Genomic DNA, 16658 nt, shown 5'->3' with positions numbered 1-16658 from the left:
CATACACATCATACATAATGCTCCCTATTTCAAAAACATATGCATAGCTTTTTGCTTTTCAGTTATCCTTCATGCCGTGCTCTCTCAGATGTAAGCAATTCTGGCTGAAAGTAATCATTATGGAAAATTACCTTTCACATTTCATATGAGCAGATGTAAGTGTTTACTTTGTGCCCTGCATTTTGTGCCCTTTAGGTGTTATATAATTTGACATTCACACAGATACAAATGTTATGTTTTCACAGACAAGCTCTTGGTGGGAAGGTAGGTCAGGATGACAAAATGTATCCCCCAATACATGGTAAACAGTTTCAAGAGCAGCAGCGGCTGCTGTTCTTGTAGGTGGATTAGTGCTCAAAGTGTTTGTGTACAATGCACTTGGGAAGTTTGGCTTTAAGATTTTGTTGTTCCCACTTCTCCTCAATAAATGCTTATTCTGTTGTGCTGGCTTATGGCTGGGATAGAGTTAATTTTCTTCATAGTAGCTCGTATGGGGCTGTATTTTGTGGATTTGTGCAGAAAACAGGGGTGACAAGAATGTTTTGTGCAGAAAACAGGGGTGACAAGACAGGGATATTTTTGCTGTTGCTGAACAGAGCTTACACAGAGCCAAGGCCTTTTCTGCTTCTTGGATTGCCCCACCAGTGAATAGTCTGGGGATGTGCAAGAATTTGAGAGGGGACACAGCCAGGACAGCTGACCCCAACTGACTCAAGGGATATTCCAGACCATATGGCATCACGTTCAGCATATAAAACTGGGGGAAGAAGGGAGGAGGGAGCTCAGAGTGATGGTGTTTGTCCTCCCAAGTAACTGTTACATGTGATAGAGCCCTGCTTTCCTGGGTATGGCTGAACACCTGCCAGCCCATGGGAAGTGGTTAATGAAGTCCTTGTTTTTCTTTATCTACCAAACTATCTTTATCTCAACTCACAAGTTCTCTCATATTTTACTCTTCTGATTGTCTCCTACATTCTGCACAAGGGTAGTGAGCAAATAGCTGCTTGATACTTCATTGCTGGCTGGAGTCAAAGCATGACATCTATATAGCCAATGCCTTAGAGTTTCATTTATCAGGCACAGGATAACACCATTCCTCATCTCTGATTCCTCTGGGACACTCACAGAGTCTGATAAAGGTTTTTGCGCTGAGCTGAATTATCTTTCTGCTACACATCCCCAAATCAGCTTTTAAACAAGCCTTTTCATACAGCAATAGATGACTAATATCCAGGAAGACTTACTAAAGAACCTAAGAGTCAAGTCAAAGATTCAAGCCAAAGATTCAAGTCAAAGCGCGGCAATGGCAGTGCATTTCCGCTGTGCTGTGTTCAGGCTCAAGCCTCAGCAGTCGGGTGAAGGGCAGGGGTTTAATCCACCGGGCTGTCAGAGGGTGGCAATGTAAGAACACAGAATAAGCCCAGGGCCAATTAGCGGCTCTGCTCCAGGCCGGGAGCAGCCGGCTTTCCCGACACTGCCACAGCCTTCCCTTTGTTCGCCGCCGTCACACGCGGCTCCCTGCGAGCGCCGCGCAGTGAAACCAGGCAAGGTGGTCCCAAGGAAACACCGCGCTTCACGTGAGGCTGACTCGGGGGCAGGAACCCTCCCAGACAGACCAGCCCGCTCCTCTTGTTACAGCTCAGCCGTGCCTCGAGCCAGGCTGAATTCCTTCCCCACACGCCTGAGGGAATGGAGCAGGCAGCGCCGTGCAGCGCCGCCGGAGCCGCTCGCTGTCACCCCTCAGAGCGTGCCTTCTCTGTTAGCTGCCATCACCTCTGTTAGGAGCCATCTCCGTTAGGAGCCATCATCTGTGTTAGGAGCCATCTGTGTTAGGAGCCATCACCTCTGTTAGGAGCCATCTCTGTTAGGAGCCATCTCCGTTAGGAGCCATCTCTGTTAGGAGCTATCACCTCTGTTAGGAGCCATCTCTGTTAGGAGCCCTGTATGGCTCGACAGAGACAGGACTTGCAGGTCTGTCATAACACAACAAGGCAGAAACTGTCCAAGAGTGCTGGTGACTCCTTTTAATGTCACCCTTTCTTTGCTCATAACTAAAAGCCCTCTCTCCTCTACCTACCTGTGCAGTCCTGTATGGTGCCGGTGCTCGCAGCCTCCAGGTGTTCCAAGGAGGCGGCTTCCTCCTGACCCTCCCGGTTACTGGGCTTAGGTACCTTCTTGTTTTCAACAAAAACTTGATTTCAACAAAATATTCCCGTGGTGTGCAGTGTGACAACTCAGGTGACAAGGACTGAAATACTCTGCTTTGTGCTAATTTGGCTGGAAGGATCAAACTGTGTCTTTACCATGACAAGGAATATCTAGGAAAATAAATACTCCCTCTTGTCCATTTTTACAGGTGTGTAAGGTATTAATGATGTACAGGCTGGACGGTCAAAACTGCCATTTCCCCCAGTAAATAATTGCTAGATTTGCCTTTCAAAGTAAAAATGATCTTGTCCTGACTTCCGCTGGTAGGGTTTGTATCAGTAGATGCTGCTGAGGTACTGGGGTGGCTGAGGGGAACATCTGCAAGGAGCACCTGTAGGGCTGGAATAGGTTTTCTGACAGATCCCTGTGCCCTGATGCAGAGGGAGGATTCTCTTTCACAGACTAAAGCAAGAGAAATGTTCACTTATATTTTTGGAGTACCTGTAATTGTGTAAAAGTATTTGTTTCAGACCTGTAGCATTATGGCTGTTATTCTTCTCCCACCAGAGCTGAAGTTCAGTGCCTAGTGAGATGAGTCATTATTCATTTTAGTATCTCTTTTGGTGGGTAAGAAAAACTTTGTTGACAAAGTGCTACAGGACCTTCTTCTGAACAAGTTTTGTCCTTTCTGCATTTACAGAAGAGCTTGCAAGAGGAATGAGTCTAGTCCCATTTTGACCATAGCACCTTATCTTTTGGTTTCAAATAGTATTTGCTGGACAAAAAAGATGCAAATATAAAGGGAATTTTTCCCAAAATCTTTCAATAAATTCATATATTAAAATGTATTCCTTCCTCAGTCATTTCACTGTCATCATTCCACGTGGCACATCTTATTTGTAGGGTGAGATCTCTTGGAACAGTGACTCATCTTTTCCAAATAAAGCACCATGCAAGCAGAACAGTATTAATAAAGGAATAATGATGGGATCTGCTCATCTCTTAGAGACTGGGTCAGAGATGACTGATTCTTGTCAGATGCCAATAAAGTTGAAGTCTAGTTCGTGTTGTATCTTGGATAAAGCTGGGGACTGATATTACAAGGACTATAAAGTACAGAGGCCCATGGATGCAGGCTCAAAGCAATTGGGTCTTCAAATAGAAATCAAGGGTCAGGACCCCAAAGAAGATGCACCATCAGGGCAAAAATTTGCTTTACATTCAGCTGAGATTTTCCATATGACTGGCAATCAATCATGGCCTAAAACATGGTAGATCTCATGAGATAATGCAGTAGTGCTATTCCACTGAATAAGGAGAACACATAAAAATAGTTATCTGTCAAAGAAATTAATTTCACTCCTGAATTTAAAAATTAATTTCTTTGCTACTGAGAGATCATTCTACATAAATAGTTAACCTTGGATAAAATATGGTAAGTTTGCAATTCCTATTTCCTGAACCTTCTGCTGATTGTCTGAGGCATGAGGTTATAAATTTATTGAGAAAGGTGTGAGAAAGACACAGTCTGGTGCTTCTCAACAATAAACCAGAGTTTGAATACTAACTGTAAGCTGCTTAAACCACAGTCTCTGCCTACTCTTACATATACATTGCTACAGCATGGTGCTATTGGCATAGTATGCCAGTACTTAATGTTTGAAGCAATAAATACAGAGTGCTTTTAAATAATTGATATGAACAGATTCCAGACAATGTAGTTCACAGGTTTTCATTCCTGAACAATATAATCCTTAACAGATGCTCATAATTAGGCATATAGGTATTTAAAAATGCAATAATATGCTTATATTCATTTTTAGATCTATCATATTAACATATTTTTCTGCTTTAGTGTAGGGTGATCCTGAAGAACTTCATCATTTCTTTAGTTAATATCAGATATTTATAGCTTAAGCAAAATAGAAAATGACAGAGGAGTGGACAAGCTGTTTATATCAGCTAAAGAAATAATTATCAGATTATTCATGGCACTGTAAAGAGTAGGAATGATAAGCCCAGCCGTTGTTATGTGATTAGCTAATGTTAGTTAAGCATTGCGGAGACAGAAACAACTCTACAAAGGTTAAGCATTATTATTATCACTGTTATTTCAAAGTGATGGAAGGCACAGTGAAACCTCCTACCATGTGCTGTGTAAAGCTTGCAGAAACTGAAATTTAGAACTGAGGGATGGGAGTATTGCCAGCTGGTGAGCTCTTTCTCTTTGTTCCTGGCTGAGGTCTGAGTAGCTGGTCATTTGAAAAGATACCTCTTAGACAGTGACAAAGACACAGAATCCATCACAGCAGGAGGGACTGATGTGGGTCAAACTGTGTGCCAGACTGACTCCCTCCCTCCAGCCACCCTGGGGGCTGTACAAGGAGCAGCACCCCTGATAGCTGCAGGTTGCCAGTCAGGGCACTCCTTGGTCCTGGTGAGCCTTTGGACATAATCCATATGGGCATAACCATCCTAGAAACACTAACTTTCTTTGGCTGCAGCCTTGTATTTCTGAGCAATTCTGCATTTATGTCATAAATTGTTGCCTTAGGCAAGATTTCTTCTATGTTTTGCATTAACAAAAAGGCGCTTCACTGGGATGGTTTTTCCACCATTTTATTTTTTTTTTTAGTTGAAAGAAAGAATTTTTTCAATCCTAAAGGAAATTCTGGTGTTCTAAAAACAATACTGTTCTACCTCAGAAACTGAAAAAGCCACAAACTGTTGCTATATAAAGTACTAATTCTAATACTAATATAACTAAATATTCACTTCACATTATTTTCTGTTCAGATTCAAAAGTATAATTGAAATAAATTTGTTTGACATATATGACTGTAGAAAGAATACATGCTTTGATAGAAATTAATTCTGTCAAGTATTTAATCTTGTTCTTTCATGCTAAATGTCTCTCTTATGAACAGCATTAGACAAAGGTCCAGTCTTTCAGAAGAATCTAGTAAGAAATCAATGCTGATGAATGAAGACACAGTTAGGAATCAGAGATGATCTTAAAACATGAGTGCAAGTTCAAATGAAAATGCTTCTTGACCACTTTCTATTAAACTGGTAAACTTCAGTATTTTACTTTTTCTGGGATGTGTTTTCAAAGAACCTGAAAGTGCCTGGTCCAGCTGGGATGGGGAGCTACATTCGCTCTTCAGACTTGTTACAATATCTGTGCTAAAGTGGGCATCTACAGTGTTTTGCAGACTCACTAACTAGAGAAATTTGCCATCCCAAAGTATTATGAATCAGACATATTAGGGAGGAGAAGCAAAGAGATGAAGTTACAGAGGAAGGAGAAAACAATAAAAAGAGGACTGTTGGAAATCTGATTTACCATGTGATATTTGGAGCCTGTTCCAGCTATTGGTGAGTCTTACCACTGACATCAGACCTTCTGGTTCATTGAGAACTGACATTCAGAATAACAGTATTATAATGGCTCTTAAAAGATCTCTGAGAGAAAGTCTGAAGTGATTCAGAGGATGATTCATTTATATTGATAGCAAAACATTAGCAGTAGCTAAACATGACAGATACAGTGTGTACAGAGACAGCCAAGCCAATTCTAAATTGGAGTTTTGAGCATGCATTTGTGATTTAGTCATCTAAATTACAGGATAACAGGCTGTGAGCTGTGAGAAACCAGTCTTAAATAAAAGGCATTGCACTATCTCTACTGTGCATATTCCCAGAAGTACAAAATGTTTGACCCCTTAAAATTAACTGTTGTCAGTTTTGGGGTGTGATTCAGAGTAATATTGAAAATATTATCTCTGTCATTGCTCTCCAGCTAATTTGTATTACGAGAAGTGAATTTAATTATCTTAAGCTTCCTCTGTGTTACAGAATTTGGCGTGCATGCTTCTGCTGATTCATCACCTGCGATAACAAAATTGAGCAGCTGCGGGAGCACCACAGGTCAGAGAGTCTGTACCAGCACTGCATGTCCTCACAATTTGCACTTTTGCTAGTAAAAGACCATGTAGGTCTTTTGTCACCTTTTGAGGCAATGCACTATGGGATGTGAAGTAAAGCATCACGAGGAAAGCAGGTCACACCACAGGCACAGTAGAGTTTCCAGTTTTTCTGTGTGGCACAAACGAGGAATTTAGAACATAAAACATGGGGGAAATTGTGAGAAATGGACAATCTCCTTCCCCGTGTGTCATTCTGACACATTCTGTTCTCTTATGTTTGTCACATCTGTGGGCCCAAGTGTCCCCAGTCTCTGGTGGTACCAGTGTCAATGGACATGCCTCTAGCTTGGATTTCAAAGAGCTGCCCAGTAAAAGAATATCCATTCTTGTGGTGAAACAATTTTTAGTTATGCTCTGGCCTGCTGAAATAATGAAACTTATGGAGGAGGAATTGCTTGGCAAGGAAGAGAAAGGGTGCTGCAGCAAAGATCTAAGACTTGAAGAAATTTATGAAGCTGTTCATTTACCACCTGAACTTTACTAACTGATTTGGCTCATCTGAAGAAATGTCCATGTGTTTGTGGCTCTAAAGCAAACAACAGAAGCTGCAAAATTTTCCCGTATGAAAGGCAGCTTTTCCAAGTTCAGTTTAAAAAAATAAGAAGAGCGCTGCCAGTGAGCCACCAGGAAAATTCCCATCAGACTCTGTGACTTTGGACAGTGGTGGAAGGGGTGGCTGTGTTAGGGGGAAAACAGGAGAACAGCAGGATCCTAAATGACAGTGGGATAGTGGGAGGTGGAAGAATTGTCCACTAGCTTTGGAAGCTCAGCATTGGACCACAAGCAGAGTTTACTGTGATGCTGGATAATGGTGGATGAAATGGCATTTCCAGTTAAGTATCAAGAACACATTATTCCTGAAGTTGATCACAGGGATCCTGGTGTGTTGGGATGCATGAGTCAAGTTTCTTGCATATTTAAATAGACATGACCATTTTGATAACTCTCCTGGAAGCCATTTATTTCTTAATTAGAAATTATATAAAAGTGTTCAAGAGTATTATGAATCTTGAGAGTCTAGAGAAATAATTATATGGAATGAAAGAGGCCAAACTGGGTTATTAAAACACAGTACCCAAACTGTTGTTAAGATATAGAGATTCATTGATCATATGTTGCCTTTTCTTTACAGGACCATCCATCTCTCCCAGGGTGCAAATACATCTTCACATTATCTCTTCCACTGAAAGTTTTACAAGGCCACCCTCATATGGAGCAAGAGAGACAATCAGTGGAGCACATATTTCTGATTTAACTAGTATTTTTTATTAATACTGAGTTGCTATTGAAAAAATTAGGTGAAGACTAGTCTGCTTATAAGAAGAACTTGCTAATGAACATCTGGCATGGCATGTTAAGCAAGCCTGCTTCTTCAATACAGTGTAGAGGGGATCTCGGGGAGGCACTCAGGACCCTGAAAAGGAAAGACTACAAGTATACCAATAAAATGATACATTCTGGTGTTCTCTGACTCTGCAGCCAGAGCAAACAGAATATACAGCAATATATAGCATTTTTAAAATAAAAATCTCCATCCAAACCACCTGCTAGAAAGGCCCCCCCCATGCCAGGAGAGCCTACTGTTTGGTAGAGGGACCCATCCCAGGAACCATACTGATAGTACAGCAAAATGCACAGGAACAAATCCCTGTGCTTGGAACCTCCCTTAAACTGTTTACTCAGCTGGAGAGATTCTATCAAAGAGTACAGAAACCTCTGAAGGTTGTTTCCGCTGCTGTTTCCTTGGTGTAGCTATGGCAGGATGATTTTGGGTCCAAACACTTGTTCTTCTTTGTTGTTCTGTAAGAGTGGGTCAAGGTGCCCTCCTCACATGAAGTTTTTTCCTGAATCCTTTGCTCTTCTATGGTCTTTCTCTCTCTTCTTGCCCTGTGCTCTCAGCAAAAAGAACCCCTCTGACACAGAAGGCAGCTTCTCTATTCTTTGGTTTAGGGAATTTCCTATTGTGTGTGTGTGTACCTCCCTAGAGAAAAACAGGTTTTCCATTGGGCTTTCTCTTTAGTTCAAGCACTTCTCATCCACTGCTAATGACATTTTTGTTTGTGCTGTAACACTTTCCAAAAGGGCGGGGAGAGGTGTTGGAAAATCTTCTGATGGCTAGCTGTGTATTGAAGTGTTTAACAACACAGCAATTTCATAACAAGGATTGGGATTATTTACATTACCTAACAAATTCCACAAAACACCAGGCTACACTCACAAGGCCTAATCCTGGCTTAAAGAGCAGCTCTTTTCTCTCTGTTCACCAAAATGTTCTTTCATTTTTTAATTTGAAAATTTTAGCTGTCTTGTTTTAAATAAATATGTTAAAGTGGCATTTCACTACAAAATGTTGAGCCAGTACATCTTGGGTTTGCCATGTTTTGGTAGCAGGGAGGCTATAGGAGCAGCTTCTGTTAGAGGATTCCAGAAGCTTCCCATTTGTCCAATGGGGCCAATGTCAGCCAGAAACAAGACAGACCTGCTGCTGGCCAAAGCTGAGCTCTTCCACTGGAGAGGAGGTGGGGGACAAATTGGGAATGAATTTGAGCTCAGGAAGAAGGGAAGCAGAGAGAAAGATGTTTTAAGATTTTTTGGTTTTTTTTTCATTCTCATTGCTTTGCTCTGATTTGATTGTTAATAAATTAAGGTAATTTCCACAAGCTGAGTTTGTTTTGCCCATGACAGTAACTGGTGCAGGATCTCTCCCTGTCCTCATTTCGACTCATGAGCCTTTCATTATATTTTCTCTCCTCTGTCAGCTGAGGAAGGGAGTGCCCACAGTGGTGGACACCTGGGATCCAGTCAAGGTCAACACACCACACAGGAACACAAAGAATACTGGCAGAATTGATCCTACCAGCTAAAAAACAACTCCTAGAAGCATGAAAGATTTATTTTCTTTGATAGGAAACAAGAAATTTCTTGTGCAAATTGATTTCCCACAAATGAGGATCTTGATGCTGATATGTAACTCTGATGTCCAATCAGATAAATAAGCATTTTTATTTAGTAGAGACATGATGTTATAACATTCGAGTAAGAGTCTTAATGAACAGGCATGGGTAGTTTTACAAGAAAATGTGATGAAAAATCTCAAATGTCACATTAAACTAAAAAAAAATCTAAATTATATAATTAAATTATGGGTTTTCATTTTCTGTGGAAAAAAAAAAAAAAGAGTGGCCCAGGTTAAGAATATGAGAAAAAATACAGAATTTGTATTCTTGGGATTTCTTCCCTACTAATATTGAGTGAATTCCACACTGCTCTTCAGCTTTATTTCCATTTCCTTTATGTGAAAGTGCCTTTGCATCAGCTGGATCCAGCTCTATCCTCTGAGGTTCTCTGAGCTGGAACCACTGCTGTGCAGCATTGCTCATGCAGTGAGCTGCCAGTGTGGGGTCTGCAGACTATGAAGTAAAGCATGTATGGAACTCCTTGTGCTGCTTATACACATTATTTGTTTGACAAGCCCATAATGTTGAATAAGTTTTCTTTAAACACAGCAGTTTGGTTTAGGCCCTGTGGGTTTTTTTTTTCCTCCTTGAATGATTTATTACTGAAATCACTGGCTTACATTCAGTTTAAAAACATGCAGTGGAGTAGGTCACAATCTCTTTTCCACATAGCTGTTTTGCAGACTTTTCCACTCTGTAAGGAAATAGTCTTACTGATCACTTCCAGGAGGAAGGTGGATAAATGTTTTATTTCCAGCCCAATCTCAATTTCTTCTGTGCAAAGTATGATATAGTGTAAATTACAAAGAGTAGTAAGTTTTTGCCTATCTCCGGCAGAACAGTGAAAGTTTAATGCAAAATAATTTTAAATTATGCTGAGTGTCCTGCAAGAGTAGACTCAGTACCTCAAATTTTTAGTTGTTTACTGGATTATTAAACAATCTAGTTAAAAAAACCCTCATAAGCTCAGACTTTTAGCATGCAGATAGTAGATTTATACTCTTTAGAGGAAGAATCTGTTTCAATTCTAAATCTAGTTGAAATTGACAAAGCACATAATGATGTATGTTTTCAGCCTAGAAAGCCGAGGGACAGGTAAAATAATTATACATTATGCAAAGATTTTATAGGATTGAAGATTAAATATATAGAAGGCAAGGAATCTGAAAAGCCTTACTGGTAATGTAAATTACCAGAACTATAATATAATGGACTACAATGCTCAACATCTACAATCCTTCATTTTTAAGAAATTTTATATTGGTTTGTGCATTTCCGTTTTTCCTAATTCCAAAATATCTCCCAAAGGATTAATATTAAAAACCTTTTAAAAGAAATAATAATAATAACACCAATATTAATGTTGAGGCAACACAGGAAAAATATTGCAAAGGTGACAGTTACTGAGATATTTCACTGATTCATGTCATCTTCAGATCATTTTCTCCAGCACTTCAGAGAAGTAAAACAGAAGCCCAAATGCTGTGACACATAACAAACAACAGTAAGATTTTCTATTTGTATTTGCAGATCTGTTCTGCAATAGATAATTTTCAGGTTTAACTTTGCTCCAATAAAATGGGAAATGAGAAAAATAAATAGAATTCAACTTTCTGTGCAAAATTGCAGCATTTAGGCACTGGCCTGCATGGGTTTACAGCTTCCCTTGAGAGCCTGTGTAATCTGCCTCCTGCGACTTCTTCATACTCAGGCTTCCAGGAGGAAATATTCCTCCCCCCTCCCTCGTGTACCCTGGCCCTCAGCTGTGGGTCCCTGCAGTTGCACCAAACGGAGACCCATGGGTAGCAGCTTGTGCAAGGCATTCATTTTTTGATGGACACAAATAGTTTTTAACAGTTCCTTGTGTGGACTGAAATATCCCAGAGAACAGCTAGTACACTGTTTGTTATAAGGCTTTTAAGGAAAACAGAGGAAGTCTTGAAAGGCTCTAGTGGCAAAAATTCAAACAATTTTACTCGAATTCAAGCAGCAAAACCTCTGTGCTTTGCTTTGAAATTGTACTGGGAGTTCAGATAAATTCTCATCTACTGTAGACATTAATCTATGTTAAATATGACTACACTTCTTATTTTTTTGATCTATAATTTCCCTCATTGATTTGATGGCAACTTAAGCAAGGAGCTTTCATAGGCTGTGTATCAGTTGGCTCTGTAAATACAATTTGCATTGAGGGGCTACGATGGACTTGCACTCCACAGTCAGCATCAGGGTTAGGAAGGTTACTCTTGTGTGCCCATTGCCTGTGTGAAAACCTGACTGCCAAGGAATTCTGCTGGGAGAAGGAATTACTGTGCTCAGAAAAATGATCAAGACTTGGAAGAGCTCTGAAAGCTGCTGAAAAAAATGTGGTTTATAATCCATTGTCTCTTAAACTGTGGGTGGCAGCAGTGTCCAGGCAGAGGGAATTTTTGGAAGGCTCCCCCAGAGCTTTGACCTCCAGTGAGTGTTTCAGGAAGAGGCGGCATTAATTGCTGCCCCAAGACTGTGAGGCTGAGCTCACAATAGGCAAACACATTACTTTGTAAATGAAGGATTAAGTCAGAAAACCTTGCTAATAACCTACTTCTGAAACTCCATAATCACCATGGTGTGATGGTGAGTAATTTGCAGTGTTTGTAAGCACGGGTTCAGTGGCCCTAATTGACTCAGGTTGCTATTCTGGATAGCTGTGCTGATACTTGGAATCTTTCTGTAAGATGCTCTTTAAGTATGGCTCCATGTGTCATGGCACATGTGCAGTTCCTGACTTCCACTTCTAGCTTTCCTCATTTGGACGATTTATGGGTTTGTGTAAATCAGTCTCAAACAGAAGTGGGTGCTTGTCCTTTGCTGATTCAAACTCCCTCCACTGTAAGCAAAATTACACCCTCAAACAGTCTCCATCATTCACAGGCTTTGCTTGCCTATGAATTTGAATTTGAATATGAAGGGAAGGAGTGTGGTTTTGCAGGGATTTCCAGCTCCAGCCAATACTTTATATATTGTCTGCCTGAAAAGCAAGCTGAATATTTTATGAATAAGCAGGTATACAAAGCGCAGCTTTTGGGGCAGAATCAACATTCTCACTTTTCCTCCTGGAAAATAACTGCAGAACAACTGGGGAAAGCTGAAATGAGGTGAAAGAAGATGTCCCTGATTCACTCACTCCAACACAACATATGCAGAAACACTTGAAGGTCACCTTCAAAGATTCAAGTTCTGTTTAACTGTGCTTTCACATGCTGGTTTCTAATAATGATTAAAACACATTGACAATGACATTTTTGCAAGGGCACTATGAAAGGACAAGGCAGTATATGAAACAAGTATTTTATAGTGAGCACCAAATTCCTGCACTTGTAATGAACACTGCATGCAATGAACGATCTGCAGAGTACTCTATGCTTTCTACATATAAAATGTAAATAGATCTTTTAAAAGTATTTGAGGTTTCCAAACTCATTGAGGGGATTTCCCTCATTAGCTTTGGAAATCTCAACCACCGTGTTTGAATCATGCAGTTTAATCCAAAGTCATGCTTCATAACATTTTTCCCCAGACTCAGTGGAGCTGGCTGTGACACAGAAGGATAAGATGGTTTAGTCATGGTTTTTCATTCAATCAGCTCCTCTCCTGTACTGGAACTTTGACCTTTTGCTTCTAAGACTTGCTGAAATCACCAGACCTCACAGCCTTCTCACAAGAGCACAAGAAGGAATAACAGTGTAGAATCAGCTTAACGAACTTGAGTAACAGGAATAGTTTGCAAAAGCACTGTTACCTAAAAATGAGAAACCTAATGTCAACTGCAAACTTGGTTGTGAAAGTTTCTTTCTTCCTCTGCTGAAAGCAATTGAAGTGAACAGGACAGGGAAAAGAAACAGTCTAAACTGGACTTATTACTCCTCGTGTATGGAGGGTTGGGAGTTTTCAGAAATGTGCTATATGACTCATACTCTTCCCACGAAGAGTTCAGTGTAAAATGCCCACTGAAAGCAGTGGGAACAGTGTGAAATTCTACCCTACAATTTATTGATATGATCTCCCTGCAAAGAACAGAACAAAGACCCAGCTCCCATGCTAGACAATTCACAGCCTTTACACAGCAAATGAAGGGTGAGAGTTGCAAAGGAAAATGATGAGGCAGTGCAAAAAACCTGTAATAGTAAAATATTGGTGTCCCACTTGTGCAGTAGTCACATATTGTGAGGTTTCCAAGTGTTTTGGTTTTAATTTAATTTTACTTGTTGACCTTCATTAGTGGATGGGTACATCAGTTTTACATCATTATTTTGAGAAGAATTCTTGTTTTTATGTAGTGAAATAATTTGAGTTAATATTTGATTAATGGGGAATTCAGCCATGAATTAACAGTGCATTTTAGATCCCATATCCCTCCTCTAATCTTATTCTATGTAAGAGTGAATTTCAAACTATTGTGCCTGCTCTCCATAATTTATCCAGAAATCCTTGCTAAAGTCTTGCAAACCACAAAAGTTAATCACATAAAACCTATTAAGAGAGAAGTAATATAAAGGAAAGAAAATAAAATATTTAAAAGTATCAAAGAACACCAAAAAAGTTTTAGATACCTTTCTATTGATATTGAACACTAGAATTTTAAAGGAGACACTGGGAAGTATCTATCAGGCACATTATGTGAAGGTGTGTGCTAAATGTCCTCCCACTTAAGAGTCAGTCAGTGAGCACAAAACACCTTTTGCTGTAATTCAGCATTTCTTGTCCTATCCTATCCTATCCTATCCTATCCTATCCTATCCTATCCTATCCTATCCTATCCTATCCTATCCTATCCTATCCTATCCTATCCTATCCTATCCTATCCTATCCTATCCTATCCATCCCATCCCAGGCAGGCCATATGCCACTTTAAGGGAGGCTCTGGGCAGCTCTTGACAGACCTTTACAAAACTGTACTGAACATCTGTTTTGGCTCATTTACAAGTGATTTAGTTTGGCTCTTCAGCTGTGCTCTTTAGGGGTAAATGTTTATTTCTGTTCAGAGAGTTAACTTCATTAGTTTTCAGGAACGTAAGGTGCCTTGCATTAACTGAGAACTGGGCCTGACCATAGGGTTCCACTTCTTGGGATAGAAATGGTAATAAAAATCTTACAAGAAAATGTTTAAGAGCAATTCTATTGTCCCAGCTACAAACCATAGCAACTTCAGACTTGTCATGGAGAGACAGCTAAAATCTTGACAAAGGAGACCCTCCAGCAAACAGAGTCTGATGGTTATGGTACTACTTTGTTTCTATCTTTCCTAGTCTGAAAACAAGACAGTTGTTTTTACCTACATCCAGAAAAATCTGATAAATAGCAAGCTATTTTGGATTTTTCTGTCAGTTATGAAGACACGTGGATTAGTCTTAACTCAAAACTAGAAAATGTGTGATGGAAACATGATGTTAATTTTTTCCTTTAAGAGATTTTCAATACCTATGGTGATAGAATGTCAGAGAAGAAAAGGCTGTCAATTGATAGTTCTATCAATAGAATGGTTAACAGTAACCTGTGAGCCAAATGCAAGCTAACCAGAAAAGAAATTATGAAAAATGTTTCTTCCTTTTTGATTTATTTCTGAAATGGCAAATGAAGAAAGCAATTTTTGACTATATTTCTCTCTCCGTCTCTCTTTTTTTTTCCTCATTACGCTCTTGTTGTGGATAATTCTTGTGGGCAGCTTAAAAAAACCCCTGCAGTTGTCTTTTTACATGTGCCTAAATAAAAACTGTAGTGTGTAAATATCTCTATCTATTATTGGGTGCCTGCCTTTGGTCTGTGAAGAGTTACATGTGTGGGAGTGCAGTGTTTAAAGGGCTTGCCAACATCTCATCATTCCCAATTAGTCAGAAAAATTGGCATAACTATGGCTCAATTAAATTTATGAACCAAAGAAACTTCCTCATGCCTTTACTTCTGCTTTTTGTGAAAACAAAGTGCTGGTTTAAGGATAGCTTGTAAAACATTTGTAAAAAGTAGCCTTTTTAATTCTCAGTTTTCTATTTGCTTCATCACCTTCAAGCTAAGCTCTAATCATAAACATTAAGAGATGGTGTAGAAGAAATGCCCAGAAGTCTGCACTCTTGCTAGAATCACCCAATACTGGTCATGGGGGCATGCCCTCTTCATGGAGCAAATGTTGCCTGACTCAGTGTGCCCAAGAAAGACAGCAAAAATATTTAGATCTCATACAACCTGTTTGGGTTGGTGGGGAAGAATCACTTCTGGCACACAGATTTGGCAATCAGTTCACTTTGTATATGTGAGTAAAGTGCTATATTTACAAGCAACTAATTTATACCCCAAGGTATTGTTTGTGTCCTGGTAATTTTCCATTCCCATTTCCCCCTTTTTAGTTAATTTTAGTGATTTAGTCCATTTGCTCCCAGTGGCACAGAATTTGAAGCCTATTCTTTAAGGATTTGATATCCTTAAGCACTCGGGCAGTAGCCTTTGCTGGTGGGACTTGGGTCTCCTAACCATAGCCATTTAAAAAGGAGACCTTGTCACAACTCAGATTATTGTCAGAGAAGAAAATTTATTGAAAAAAAAATTTATATAAATCCAAAGGGAAACTCACGCCTTCCTAAGATTTTAGGAGAGATATAACAACCTCCCCTACTCAAGATCCCTGTCCCTCACTTCTGGCTGTATTGCAGTTACTTATCAGAGCAGATGCTTGATTTTCTGATGGCTAGTGATGGCTGGATGAGTCCCATCCTCCTTCTTATATTCTTAACGCTGGTGGAGCCAATGTGCCTAATCAGAGTGACTGATGAGCCGCCCCGACTGAGCAGTGAGTTAACATATTTACTCACTTCTCTCTCATGAGACACAGAAATTGTTAAACATTCAATTGCCAGCCTGTGGAAAACAGTGCCTGATATTTGGAAAGGACAGCAACTGATCCAAAGATAAAACTGATCTTTGAATGGAACAAATTCTGCTCCTTGGTACCCTAGTGTAAACCCGGAATAACTACATTAGCAGCAGAGCAAACCAGAAAGGACTTTGGATCAATGTACCAGTTCTTTGGTGATATTGTTTACATTGCCAGGAGTGACCATATTTTACTGTTCTTTGTTTGTTTGTCATGCAATAAAACTCTTTTTGCTTCCTAACTCTTTGTGTTTTCCAATGTAGGTAAGGGAATGAAAGGCCCATATTTGTTTGGATGCATATTAGAAAAAAAATTATGAGGAAAAAAGCCATCATGAGGAACACAAAACCAAGAATTGGTCTATTTCTCCTCAATGATTTAAAGTATTCTTTCTATAAGAAAGTGGGAGTATTTACTTCTATCTATTAATTTATAGGGATTTACATGTTAAAATGATGTTTACAGAATTAAAACATACAGTTCTGATTTTTTGTCAGTGTGTAGCCTTCATTTCTTGCATGTGCTGTTTTTAAAGGGTCTCACTGTGTTCTAAGGAAAGGACGTGTTAAGCTTTTTAGCTTCCAAAACCCAGACCATTGAAAGTACCATCCACGTGAGAAAAATTCTTCCACCCTCATCTGAACAGACTTAAATTATGCT

This window comes from Haemorhous mexicanus, chromosome 5 (genome assembly GCF_027477595.1).
Source record: "Haemorhous mexicanus isolate bHaeMex1 chromosome 5, bHaeMex1.pri, whole genome shotgun sequence".
In the NCBI taxonomy this organism is placed as follows: Eukaryota; Metazoa; Chordata; class Aves; order Passeriformes; family Fringillidae; genus Haemorhous; species Haemorhous mexicanus.
Note: the sequence above shows the minus strand (reverse complement) of the source record.